Source organism: Pongo abelii, chromosome 1 (assembly GCF_028885655.2).
Source record: "Pongo abelii isolate AG06213 chromosome 1, NHGRI_mPonAbe1-v2.0_pri, whole genome shotgun sequence".
NCBI classification, from domain to species: domain Eukaryota; kingdom Metazoa; phylum Chordata; class Mammalia; order Primates; family Hominidae; genus Pongo; species Pongo abelii.
The window spans coordinates 119442553-119456419 of NC_071985.2; the positions used below are offsets into that span (position 1 = coordinate 119442553).

General features: G+C 40.2%; 1 long non-coding RNA gene across 1 annotated transcript in view; it reads left to right on the forward strand.

Moving 5' to 3' along the window:
• LOC129049590 (uncharacterized) overlaps positions 1-5745 on the forward strand; it is a 66032-nt gene extending 60287 nt beyond the window's left edge. Inside the window, exon 3 of the long non-coding RNA XR_008512810.1 lies at positions 4237-5745. This is a non-coding gene — a long non-coding RNA (uncharacterized LOC129049590). The remainder of the gene's footprint in view (positions 1-4236) is intronic.
• Positions 5746-13867: the final 8122 nt, after the last annotated feature.

Consider the following 13867-nt stretch of genomic DNA (forward strand, 5'->3'; position numbering starts at 1 on the left):
TTGTTGCTGCTTCATAGGAAATGACTTCTATGATGAGAGCATCAAGTGAAATCACAGGGGCGAGGTGAGGGGGCTGGGAGATGGGAAAGAAAGGAAAACTGTTAACATTTATTAGTGTCTCTTCTGTGCAATACACTTTGCATTATGGTATTAATCTTTTCCAAAACCATCTGAGACAGTTTTCATGCCCCCTAATCTACTAGTGAGGAAGCAGAATTTCAGAGAGGTTAATTAACTTAACTTGCCCAAGGCCACACAGCAAGTAGGGGCAGAGTTAGTTTTAAAATCTAAGGTCCTTTCCCCAGTTCACTGGTATTTTGGTCACTTCTGTGGCCCCCAACTTTCACCAGGTAGACAAATACATTTCCAGTGGACCTACTCTTCATGGGGACTTATGTTCTAACCCAGAATGGCCAGACAACAGCAGAGTTTTCAAAATACCAGATGTCCACTAGTAAAACAAAAACAGAACTGAGATACTCAGGTACTTCAAGCCCCCAAATGCTCCCCACCTTCCATGTGCAAGCCTTCTTTTCTTCAGAGATGACAGGCAAAGATTCCCAAGGAAATGGGGTTCTTCCTTTCTCCTTCTGTGCCTCTTCACAGCACATTTTTGAAATATTGAGGTGACATTCATATAACATAAAATTAACCATTTTAAAGTATAGAATTCAGTGGCATTTAGCACATTCATAATGTACAACCAACTCCTCTACCAAGATCCAAACTTACAGTACATTTTGCCTCCCATTTGATAGATGTTTGTTTGTCTATCACACTGGACAGTTCATTTCTTGAAGCCAACATCTATATCAATTTCATCTACATGCTTGTAAACATTCTAATGCCCAGGTAATTCTAGTTGAATGGAATTCCAGTTTCCCTATTCCCTATTTCTTCTTCTGAGCAGCACTTGAATGGCTGGATTTGGGATCAGAATCAATGCCTTCTTCCTGCAGCGTACCTTCATGATATCATTGAGTCAAAACAACAAGCTTCACAGGGAAACAGATTCTCTGTCCTATCTTCTTTGAAGACATTCTTCTCATCTCTTCTTCATCTGACTGCACACTGCTCATGTGGATATTAATTTATGTCAAGCTATGCTTAAATTTTGAATGTGCCTCCAAATTTATATTCTAAGTGAAAACTCACAAATCTGAATATTGAAACTCATTAAATAATTAGTTTTTCTAGGATTTCTTCCATTTTGAGAACAGCAAACTTTATAAATACATAAATATGAACTGAAGCTTGGAAATTGAGGCAGATAATATGTGTACAACTTCAGTGCAGAATTAGGGAAAAACCAATGCATTATGTTTTTAAAATCAAAATGAATTAGTCAAGAGGTTTACTTGAAAACAACAACATAAAAAAAGAATTTAACCTATTTTGTGTTTTCCACAAATTGTGAAATGGAAAGTGAATCTTCCAGTTATTATTTCAGAATGTTTTAGTCCCTAGAAATAGCTACAAATTAGACCCATTCACCACTGGAAAGCTCTGAGTTTTCTGCACTGCAATTCTATATAATTTATATGCTATGCAAATCATGCTCCACTGAATACCATCTAATGCATTTATTCTTCTTCAAAATTAGCTAAACACTGCCTTCTCTTCTGCTAAATCAATCCGCCTGCAAAGGCAGTTGTAAGGATACTTCTCTGACACGTGCTGTTGCTTCTTAGCTTCTCTTTGCCAAAAGGTATATGACTGGACAATGGTAAAAAATCTGTGGGGCCTCATTTCACAAAACCTAATTTAAAATCTGTATGATGCTAAAGGTGTGTAGAAGGAAACATGACAGAATGGAGGCCAAGTTTCCTGGAGGTAGAGGTAGAGACTTGGGAATAGACCACAAAAGTACAGAGCCTAAATTTACTTATGATTTTACGAAAATGTTTATGAGAAAATTGACTTAATCCAGAATAGTATTTCTCATCCCTCATTACATTCTAATCATCATCTGTACTTATCGATATTATTGGAATAACTCCATTAAGATGAGTTGGAGGGCAGTCATTCTAAATCTCTGATTTTCAATAATGCTATTTGATGAGAAGGTGCTGGCATAAACTGAGGATCATTTACATCTTTAAGCCCAGATATGCTAGGCTCAGCAGCTACTTCACTGAGAAACATAAGGGATCCCAGTATAATCCAAGTAGGAAACTATCAACCCTATCATCAATTCTTATGTTGTATGGAAGCCATGTTGTATGGAAGCCATTTCCCTCCCTCAGGCCCTCTGGGACTCCCTGTTTATGACTTGGAAGTCCAGAGGTCTTACCAGAAGGAAAGCATTCCATGAAGGAGCAACATGCAACAGGACCATACATTTGAAGTGTTGGGCCTGGGAGAGACATCATTTCATGGACTCCATCCATTTGTCCCATGTGATGGAGTAAGTAGCATGACTTAGTGGACAATTACTGAGGCTCTACAGACAGAGTTCAAGTCACCACCTTTCTATTTAAGCTGTGTGTGCTTGGGTAAGTTAAACTTTCTAGACCTCAGTTTCCACATTTGTAGAACGGACATAAGATTACTACCCACATCACAGAGCTGTTCAAGGCTTAAAGAAAGTAAATCACACATAGTGGCTGAGAATCAGTGTTCAGGAAATGCTAGTTACTATTAACTGTCAGAGTTGCCTTATTCTCTCCCTATTACCAGAACTGGGATGACTAATTTGATTTATCTAACCCAATGAATGTCTCACCTTCCCCTATTGTAGAAGTCCTTTGAAAGGACCTTAAATGCAATTGTATATTAAATATCTAAGCAGAATCAATATACAGGCCTAGACTTCTGTTTTTTTAAGTTTTTTGTTTATTTGTTTTGTTTTGTTTTGTGTTTGAGATGGAGTCTCGCTCTTGTTGCCCAGGCTGGAGTGCAATGGCGGGATCTTGGCTCACTGCAACCTCCACCTCCCAGGTTCAAGTGATTCTCCTGCCTCAGCCTCTCAAGTAGTTGGGATTACAGGTGCCTGCCACCACACTCAGCTAATTTTGTATTTCTAGTAGAGACAGGGTTTCACCATGTTGGCTAGGCTGGTCTTGAACTCCTGACCTCAAATCATCCACCTGCCTCAGCCTTCCAAAGTGCTGGGATTATAGTCGTGAGCCACTGTGCCCAGCATTATGTATATTTTTAAATTTTGGTTTTTTGGAGATAGGGTATCACTCTGTTGTCCAGGCTAGAGTGTAGTGGTGCCAACATGGCTCACTGCAGCCTCGACCTCCTGGGCTCAAGTGATTGTCCTGCCTCCTGAGTAGCTGGAACCACAGATACATGCCACCATGCCTGGCTAATTTTACAATTTTTTTGTAGAAATAGGGCCCACCATGTTGCCCAGTCTGGTCTCAAACTCCCGAGCTCAAGCAATCCTCCCACCTCAGCCTCCCAAAGTGCTGGGATTACAGGCATGAGCCACTGTGCAAGGCCTATACTCCTGTTTTTGAAGTGGATTTGGTTTTACAGTTGGGGTAATGCCTCAGTGCACAGATTATGCTTCATTGGTGCTAATAAATCTATAAAAGGCTTATATCTCTGCTCTGTATCTGTAAATCTCTGACAGATGTTCTTCCTGGTAATGAGTTTGCCTTGACATCTTCCCAAGTAAATCTCATTTTTAAGAAAAGAAATGATGTAGATGTTTAACTTAATGTGATAGATTTTTATAGTTATGGTTGTCAATGGATTCCACCACCTCAAACCCATGCATTTGAGAAGTGCCCTCCCACATTGACTTGGGCTTGGCCATATGACTTGCTTTGGCTGATGGGACATTAGCAAATTTGACAGAGGCAGAGGCTTGAAGCATGCTTGCCCATTGGGCTTGACTCTCTCTCTTGTTGCCAAGAATTTTTCTGGGACCATGTGAAGAAATCCAAGCCAGCCTGCTGGAAACAATGACCTAGCCAACAGCCAGCATCAACCCCCATCCATATGAGTCAGGCCATCTCAGACCATCTGATCCCATCTGACTTGTTAGATGATTGCAACTGCATTAATGGCTTCAGGTGAAAATAGCCCCAGAAGAGATCAGCAGAGACCAGCTGAGTTCAGCCCCAACTGTTGACCTACAGAATAATGAACATATAAAATAGTTGTTGTTCTAAGACATTAAATGGTGAGATGGTCAAAGCAATAGATAACTAATACAATTAAAATTAAAATGTACAGATACATTGGCAGTTATTTTTGTCTTCCCCTTTTCTGTGTTTCCAGCAAAGGCATTTTACTACATAAAATAATGAGATTCATTTGTGGCAAATCCAGAAAACCCACTTATTCATTTTAGTTGATTTTGGATAAATGAGAAGTGAAGTGGAGTCTGTGCAATTTTCAAAAAAGTGTGGCAACAGAACCCTCACCTGAACAAAGTGAGAATTTCTGAATGGCAGGAGAGAGATTTGCTGGCAGCAAGGACATGCTGTGCTCCTAGGAATAACTCTCTTGACATCATCTTGTGTGTTGCAGCACCAATTCTTCCTCCTGACACTTAGCATGCATGACTACACTGGCATTTTCAGCAGTTTTTGAAGAACATAGATTTTCATCTGGCAAATGGATGCAGCCAAGTGGTCAAGTAAAATCTGGGGGACACAGTTAAAAAGAAAATGCCTGCACAATGTATATTTATGACAAGGAAGTGAATGGAAAATGAACTCTGAAAGAATCTGAAGGGCTCAAAATAATAATGAGAAACAAAAGAAATGGATGCATTCAGAGCAGAGGGATAATACTAAAGCCTCTGACTTCTATGTGGTTCTGGCCCACATCCAGGGCCTTTGACCCATCCAGGTCCAAATAAACAGCTGTTAATACTCGTTAACTTCCCCAAACAAACAAAATGCAAGCGGACTTGGAAGATTAGGTTGGATTCTTAGATTAAGGTGACACCAAAACTGTCAGGATTGTGGATGGGGAAGGTGGGGACATACACTAAAATTTTCAGGATTCAGTGGAGAAGCCCAGACTCAATTAACATTTCTTACAGGAATCAGAAATGAATATTTGTTGAATACTTTGTTCTGGAGGAGAAGACACTCTGGGGATTCTGACTGATGCTGGTGGTAACAAAGAGAAGAATGGAAGGTAGAGACACAAATGCGAGAAACGGCTTCATTCAGCTGTCCTCAAACAATTCCTATATATATATATATATATATATATATTTTTTTTTTTTTTTCTTCCCCTAACGGGGACTCTTCTTTGAGATGGAGGAAGATTTTACCCTGGGATGCAAAGGCTGTTTTTAAATCTTAATTTAAATATTACATAAGGTTGCAAGGTCATTTATCGGTTCCCCACCCCAGGATTCACTGTCCCTTCTCATGGTGTTATAGTGTACTTCAATTCTGCACAGAGACAGCTACCCCTTCTCTCCAGGAAGCCAGTGCACTTACAGCCAGACGCTAGTTCCCAGGGCAGGCACACGACCTAGATTAGGCAGCCACCGGCACCTTTTAGCTGCCCAAGGAGGGGCACGTGACCCCACTGGAGCCAATGAAATGCCAGGCTTCTGGGACTGAGGCAGACACTTCTGCTCTACCGGAAGCTGAGGGCTGGCACCGCCATTTTCTACCAGGGCCACTTAGATTCTGGGATGAAAGCCAAAAATATGGTGAAAGACAGCCATATAAGGTGAAACATAGAGCTCTGAATCCAGCCATATCTGAAACCATGCTTACCCCCTGGACGTTTCATCTACACAGGCCAATAAATTTAATTTTTTTGCTTAAATTGATTGGTGCTATGTTTTCTGTCACGTGCTATCAAGAGAGTACTAACTATGCATGCTTATCACATTTTTCATCTATGAAAATGGGGGAATTCTGCTAGAAGATATCATAAATTCACAGCCTATAATTTTGACTTTAAGAGAAGAATGGGGGAGGAAGAGCCTTGTAGTATTCTGAAGCAAAACAGTTGTTTCCAGAGAAACTGCCTCCCATGTTTGTAATCAGTTCAAAACAATTTATTGAGTGCCAACTGTACTTTAAGCACATGTTATTTCTTTCTTTCTGCATCACCATGAAAGGTAAATGTATATGATCACACTGACTGCCATTTATATCATGGGTAGAAACGTGCCCTTGAGCATGACATTGCCATTGTGATTAGAATCTAGTAGCAGAAAAAGCAATTAAAGTGAGACAAGTGCATTATCATCTTTTAAATAGCATTTGTTGGACCTGTGTGAACATTTTCTATACCTTTTATAAATATTGCCCAATATTGTGTTTTTAACTAGAGTTATGCAGGCATAAAATATCCTTGGCTTGCAAATTTTCTATTAACTTGAACATACTGGGAATGCTTAGCAGCAATGAAGTGCTGAAAATGCCAAAGAGATTAATGGCTTTGTGCTGTACTACTGAAACATGTCCACTAATATTTAAAATTGCATGTCCCAGGACATCACTTATATCTGCTGACTGAAGCTGAATGGCCTGGAATCTGCTGGGTGCATCAGGCCATTTCTCAAGTCTCTCTCTGTTGGGCTTTTGTTTCCCTCTCTCTTCCATTTCTATTTTCCCTCTCTCCATCCTTTTTCTCTAGCTCACCCCCATTTTTCTGGGATTAATTGAGAATGTTATTTATAAGAGACTAGAAAAGGGTTATACATATGGAATAGGATATGATTTATCAGAATTTACTTCAGATTTCTTAAGTTTAAAAAAAGTACTAAATATCCATGTCTCATTTGAAATATTCATATGAAGTCAACATTTATGGACCTTGAAATCCATTGTTTTCTGTGTCCTTGAGAGAAATTTTACAGGCCTTGTGCAGGGTTTGTGTGTTCATACATCAATGTCACTGTACTCTGACGTTCCCTGGTTCATGCTGTCCCTCAGATGATGTCTGCCAGAGAAGGCAGAGTGTCTGTGCTAACCGGGCCATGGCATTGACCTACTTGAGGACTGTCAGTGTGACTTTTGTGTGATCTCTCATCACTAGAAGAACTAGTACATATTATATTCCTTGCCAGGAAAATAAGGGTATGATTTTACATGGGGAATTAGTCAATTCATGTATTGCTAGTCAATTCATTACATGCCTAGTCTGGGTGGTTCTCATTTTGTTTCTCCACAAACATTTGTTAAGTACCCACTCTGTGCCAGGCTCTGAGACAGGCACAAGAAAAATTTACCTGCTACTCGACATCTCCTTGTCAATGGTCTACAAGTGCCTTTAACTTAACACATCTGCCACTAACCTCATTACTTACCCCACCCAAACAATAGAAATGACAACAACAGCAGCAATAGCCAAAACAACCCAGTCTTTCACCTCTGTATTTTCTACCTCGATGAATAGGGTCATGCGTACACTACTAGTCTCTTAACCTAAAAACCTTAGTGATCCATAGTCTCCCATTCTCTCCCTCACTCACCATATCCAATGATAGACTAAGTCTATTTATGCTCCCCCTTAACATACCTCAGGTAAACAGACCTCTCTATCCCCATTAGCCTAGCCTTTGTCCAGACCCCTAAACTCTCTTGGTGTCTCTCCCTCAAGTGTCTCCAGCTGCGATTTATTTACATGCTGCTGCCAGAGTTAATTTTCTAAAATACAAATCTGACCATGTCACTTCCTTACTTACAAACCTCCCTTGGCTTCCTACCTACCTTGTAGGATAAATTCTCATATTCTTTGCATGAAGAGGTGCTTATAATCTGGAAGCTGCCTATTTTTCCAGGCTCCTCTCCTGGTGTTCTTTCCCACATTTTGCTCTTATCTCACCAGGCTTCACACATACCATACACGCCTCTGGACCTTTGAACATGGTGTTCTCTGTTCCTCAAAAGCTCTTCTCTACTTCTCTACCTAAAAGAGCTTTTATTTTCTACTCAACCTTCAAGAGTCAGCTCAAAGTTCCCTTTGTGAACCGATTTCTCTAGTTGCTTGTCATTGCTCTTCTCTGTGTTCCCAGAGTCCTCGAGGCATATCTTTACCAGCTGTTTCATACCCAATTGTGACTATTTGTCTACATGTTGATCTATACTATTAGCCTGTGAGCTCCTTAATATATCTTGTTCTTCTCGGTATCCCCAGTGTGCAACACAGCACTTGGCTTTACAGTAGATACTCACTTGGTGTTGTGTGGAAGGTAAGGAAATATAAGGCACATTTCCTATCCTCCCCCTCCCATCAGAAAGGTAAGATAAGATATACATATTATTTGTGAAAAATTAACTAGCAACAGGTAGTAGTAAACAGGTTGGTGAGTGGTATAGTCTTACTGATTTGGGAGAAAATAAATATTTGGGAATGGCAAAGTCAACAAAGGATTTGATTTGGATCTTGAGAGTTTGTAATTCAGTAGGTAGAGAAGGGGAGGAGGAAGGAGAAGAGAAACATTATTAACTAAAGTACAAAGGCAAGAAAGTGCAGGCCATGCTCAGGGCTGGAAGGTGGGGTGGGACCAGGCTGTGGAGGAACAAGAATGTCGGAACATGGACTTTCTCCCATAGGCAACTGAAAGTTTTTGATCAAGGAGGTAACTGTTGAAAATGATATTTTAGGATTAATTAGCAGGTAGTATGCAGGATAAACTAAAGGTAGAAAAACAAGTTAGGAAGTTATTGCACAATCCATGTTTGTGGGGGATGGATTCTCATCCATGGTGGTGACAAAAGGAATTAGAGGGAATGGGTAGAGTGCTGTCTCAAGAGTGGAATTGAATAACCAGGGAGACTCCTCAGCTAAAAAGAGAGAGACACAGACACAGATGACCCAGGGATTTCAAGCCAGGGAGAAAAAAAAAAGGTAACTTTTGCAAATAAGAAAGTCAGTGAAAAGACTATAATTTGAGAAGAGATAGTGAATTTTGTTTGAGACTGGTTACATTTGAAAGAACTGCAGGATATCTGAAAGGAAATGTCCAGCAGGGAACTGGAGATTACAGACAATATTGTGTGGTGGTCAAGAACATGGGTCTAACCAGACTGGGTGTGAATCCTGGTTACACCAGTTATTAGACAGGTGATTTTAGGCCTCTGTTGCTGCATCCATAAGAGGGGCATAATTACAGTCCTTATCTCATAGTGTCATTGAGATGATAAAGGAGATAATGCACATAAAAGCATACCTCACACACAGTGTCTGGCACAGGGTAAGGGCTCAATAAATGTTGGCCATTATTATTAACTAAAACTGATAACGATTTTTAGAGTGCCAAAAATATTTTCATTTAATTTTTCCAACAATTATGTAATGCAAGTAATGCTATTACCATTCCATTTTAGAGTGAGGAAACAATAGCTCAACAAGGTTAATTGATCACATAACAAGAAGGAAGCAGAACCAAAATTCAAATCCAGATTTTCCAAGACAAATCTTCCATGTTATTCTTTTTAACTTGCTGAGTCTGATTTAGTTTGGAGGATAAGGGGTGTCTGTCATACAACCTTCTAGCACCACCAAATTTTGGGGCTGGGTTTTGACATAAGGTTCTTATTGTCGCAATGATAATCTTACCTGAAATATACCAAAGCTATCAAGTTCAGCAAAGAATAAGAACCTTTTAGAGAAGGGAGTCATTAAAGGTTGTTTAGAGTCTGCCAAGTTTTTGTTGAGCGTAGGCACTTCAATGCCCACTCCATCCCTACCAACCTTCCAAGGCTCTAGTGTATATTCAGAGACAAGTCGTCTCCTTTAATTTAGAACACAAGATGCTAATAACAGTCTGATACCTGTCTGCAAGACTCTCACCTGGCTGGAAGAGCTACCCATAAATCTCACGCTTCAAGTGATTCTTCCAACATTAAAAAGATGAGGAAATTTTGTTGAAGATGAAATTGATGATGAGTTTCTGCCTGGTAGCTGTGAAAATGGTTATTGCTGACCCCTTTCTGTCTTTGAATTATTGCTTAGCTTTCTGTCTGGACATACAGAAGGAAGAAATCTTTGGGGATGTTGCCAGATAAAGCTGACTTACTTCGGATTCCTGAACAAACAGTATGTCTAAGAATAGACTCCAAAGGGAGACACAAGGGAGCTCTGTGGAACCATAAGAATTGGGCATATTGTTCACTTTTTCCAGTAATGCCTTTGATTTAAGAAGTGAATAAAGTTATGGCACAGTGCCATGGAGAATAGGAAAGAGCACTGGAGAGGTGATAGGAACTTTTGAGAAAGTTCTTTTCTTAAAAGAATTTAAAGAATGAGTTGGCCAAATCATGTTCTTCCACCAAGGCATCAGAACAGGAGACTGGTCTGTTGGTTTTATCATGAAAGGTAGAGACAGAAAATTTTGAATTCTAATCCTACCTTGGAATGCTGATTCCATCATGGCCAAGGGCATTTTCTATTATTTCCATGCCATTTTTCCCACATCCATAAAAAGGACTTAATCAAAGGTGTTGCTAAGATTTAATTAATTAATACTGTAAAGTGCTTTGAAGATGAAAATATTATAAATATCTACAGTTAACTGCACTTTTATAGTTAAAGTTAACAGTAAACCAATCACATGGTCCCCAAAATAGCTTAGGGCAAATGAAAGTGGCTTAGCTTTGACAGGTACCTTTCCCTGACATTACATTATAGTTATTACAGTTAGGGGGAATAGTTACAGATATTACAGTCAGGGGGAAATTGCTGGGGCCCTCTTCTTGGTCTTTTCAGGATTTTTTATTGTCATTGAAAGGAACAGAAGTAAAATAGTTTGTCTCCATCAGGATAAGAAAATCAGGAATTGGGAAGCCAAGGCAGGAGGATCACGTGAAGCCAGGAGTTCAAGACCAACCTGGGCAACATGGCGAGACCCCATCTCTTAAAAAAAAAAAAAAAAAAAAATTAGCCAGGCATGGTGGTGTGCACCTGTAATCCCAGGTACTTGGGAGGCTGAGGTGGGAGGATCGCTTGAGCCCAGAAGTTTGAGGTTACAGTGAACCGTAACGAAGCTGCTGCACTCCAGCCAAAAAAAAAAAAAAAAATCAGGAAGCCTAGAGAAAAATAAAAACGATTCAAGTATTCATAGCGTCCCCACCAGGATAATTTGACCACGAATTCACAATGGCGGTGGGGAGAAGAGAGAGAGCGCGCTCACAAGTGTGCTCCTGGGCCTTCCCAGCCACACACACAAAAAATAGCTTTCCTCAGATCAGAGTTCTGTGTGTGATGTTGTTAAACAGATAACAGAGAGAAGTGGAAAGAGACTGTGGTGTTAATTAGACTGATTCCAGGCGTACTTCAACACTTTCCAGCTGTGTGATGCTGAGCAAGTTACTTTTCCTCTTGGAACCTTGGTTTCTTCTTCTGTGAAATGGGGATCACTCCTGCCTCCAAGGATGGTGAGGAAAACAGAAATAATTGGTGTGAAGTAACTGGCGGATAGTTCTTCCCCCACTTCTTACCATTATTTTCATCCTATTTCTTTTCTTCCTTCAGCCTAGATTTTCTTTCTCATAAGCTCCAGAAATACCAACACGTTGAATTATTGTTTCCAGTTCAGAGCTGTTGGGATTGTCCTATTTGCTTTCCATGTTTTCGGTGAAGAATCATAAGGGCTGCATCCCACCTATGAAACAACATTCCATGGGAGGAGGCCTTATTTTCAAAAGCCAAGGTTTCTCAGGGGGAAACTCAAATTTAAAAAAAGAGAGAGAGAGAGAAAGACCTTAGATTATTTTTCAAACCCCAGATTTCAATGCAGCTGTCTTTCTATTCCACCATCTTGCAAATGACATCCTGCGTTTAAATTTCTGAGAAGGATAGTGATCTAAAAACATAACTACTGTAAAGGAGAAAAGCCTGAAACTGCTGGGTGTGTGCTTTTTCAACTGTTATCAGAATGACCAAGGACCTCTCCTTTGAAGTGAAGGAGCTCCAATAGGCATCCCTGGAGGCTTTTGTGAGATAGCATTATGTTTCCAAAAGTTCCCAGAAAACGCCACTGAGATTCACAGATTCTGAGAATGGTTAGAGCTGGGGAAGCTGGGGGAGTGCGGGGGTGAGTTTAGAGATTATGCAGTGCTCCCCTGCCCTAGCCTATTTCTCTGATAGATACATTGAGTTCCAGATTCCCAAGAGACGTACACGCAAACTATGTTAGAATCATCCATCAGGCAGGTAAATATCACTCAGCAATCTGCCCACTCAAGAGCCAGTCTATCAATGTGTGACCATTGCCACAGGAAAAAAAAATCACCAGATAAACAGTTACAGCTACTTGGATGTCTAAAAAGCATAGAAAGGGCAACTTTAAAAATAAAACTTTTAAAAAGTCACCTTCAAATCGGGGACAGTGGATTGGGTGAATCCTGAAGATTTTTTAAAGGTAGATGAGACAAGGAGGTCAGGAAGGGATTGTTGATTCTAATATGTGGATTGTTGAGAGTTAATCCACCTTTTCCTCTCCTGGCTCTCTTCGTTAACATCCTGAATGCTGTCACCTTTGACATGTCTGAGTACAGGGGACAAAGACATGAAATGAGCAGCGATAGATACTCTATATATTTAATACTTTGAATATACCCTTTATGTTTGGCCATACAGAACAACAAGCTTGGGTCAGTGTAGTTTTTGTTTTTGTTTTTGCCAATGTTAACCTGCCGCACCTTGATTTATAAAGGAATTAATTTAGAGGAAAGAGGGAATGCTGACATCTTTGGTATCAGGCTACCTATTTGAGCTTCAGGCTACAAGCAGGAAGAAAACAAGCAGGCAAGGATGTCACGCCCCTCAGATGTCCTGCCTTCTCTGGAATGCTTCACCATGGAATGAGGATTGAGACAGCCTAGCTACTTACAGTCTCAGCTGTCACCAGAGAAAGAGCATGTCTGCCACTCATTGCACTTATGAAGATCAGCAAACTCTAGGATTCTTCAACCTGAGTTCAAGGCAGGTGCGTGGCCAAGAGTAGGAACATTCGAGAAGAAATCCATAGCCAGGTTCCATTTCACCTTCCCATTATCCATCTTCCAGTCTATCCCAAATCCCTTAACCGTGAGAGAAAGAGAAGGCCATGCAGCAGAGCCTATTGCTGTGATTTTAGCAAGATCTTTCGGGGCTTTTCAGCCCTTGACCCCCTTGGCTAAGGTGGGGTGTGGGGGTAAGCACAGAAGTGGGTTGTTCCTGGGCAATAAGTGTCCCTTGGGCTTGTTACTCCACAGATGAAAAACACAGATCCTGACCAGATCCTTGATGTAGAATAACTTCCTGTTTTGCTCCAATATCTTTAGTTTCTGTATTTTCAGAAACAAGATGAGTTTTTTCATTATCCCACTTCCCATCCCTGCTCCAGCTACACTGCTCCCACCAGGCACCATCTTGACTCTGTGCTTTTATGCATATGCTCCTCCTGCCTGGGACTTCCTCTCCCACCTCTGCACTTAGCCAGTTCCTGCTCATTCTTTGGGTCCAACTGAAATATTACCTCCTCTAAGAAGCCTGCCCAGTTATATTTCCTTTTTCTGTGTCCCACGGAATTCCGTATCTATTCCTTTTGAAATAGGCATAATGAAAACATTTATTTATGTGTGTGTGTTTCTGACTAAATTCTGAATTCCCTGAGGATGTGAACTTTGATATTCAATTAAAAAAAAAAAACAAAAAACTCTGTTACTAGCACACTCTTTGGCATGTAAAATACATCCAATAAATGCTTCTAGAATAAAGAAATGAGTGAAAAAAATCTCACAGCTGGAAAAATGGGAACTGACCAACAAAGAAAAATATTTTCTACAAATACAAGAAAAGAATAATTACTCTCCATAATATATAAAGATTTTTTTCAAATTAATAAGAAAAAGATGAACATACCAATAAAAACCAGGCCAAGGGCAAACACTGACAATGAAGGAAGAAATACAAATAGATAAGAAAATTTATGAACAGATTT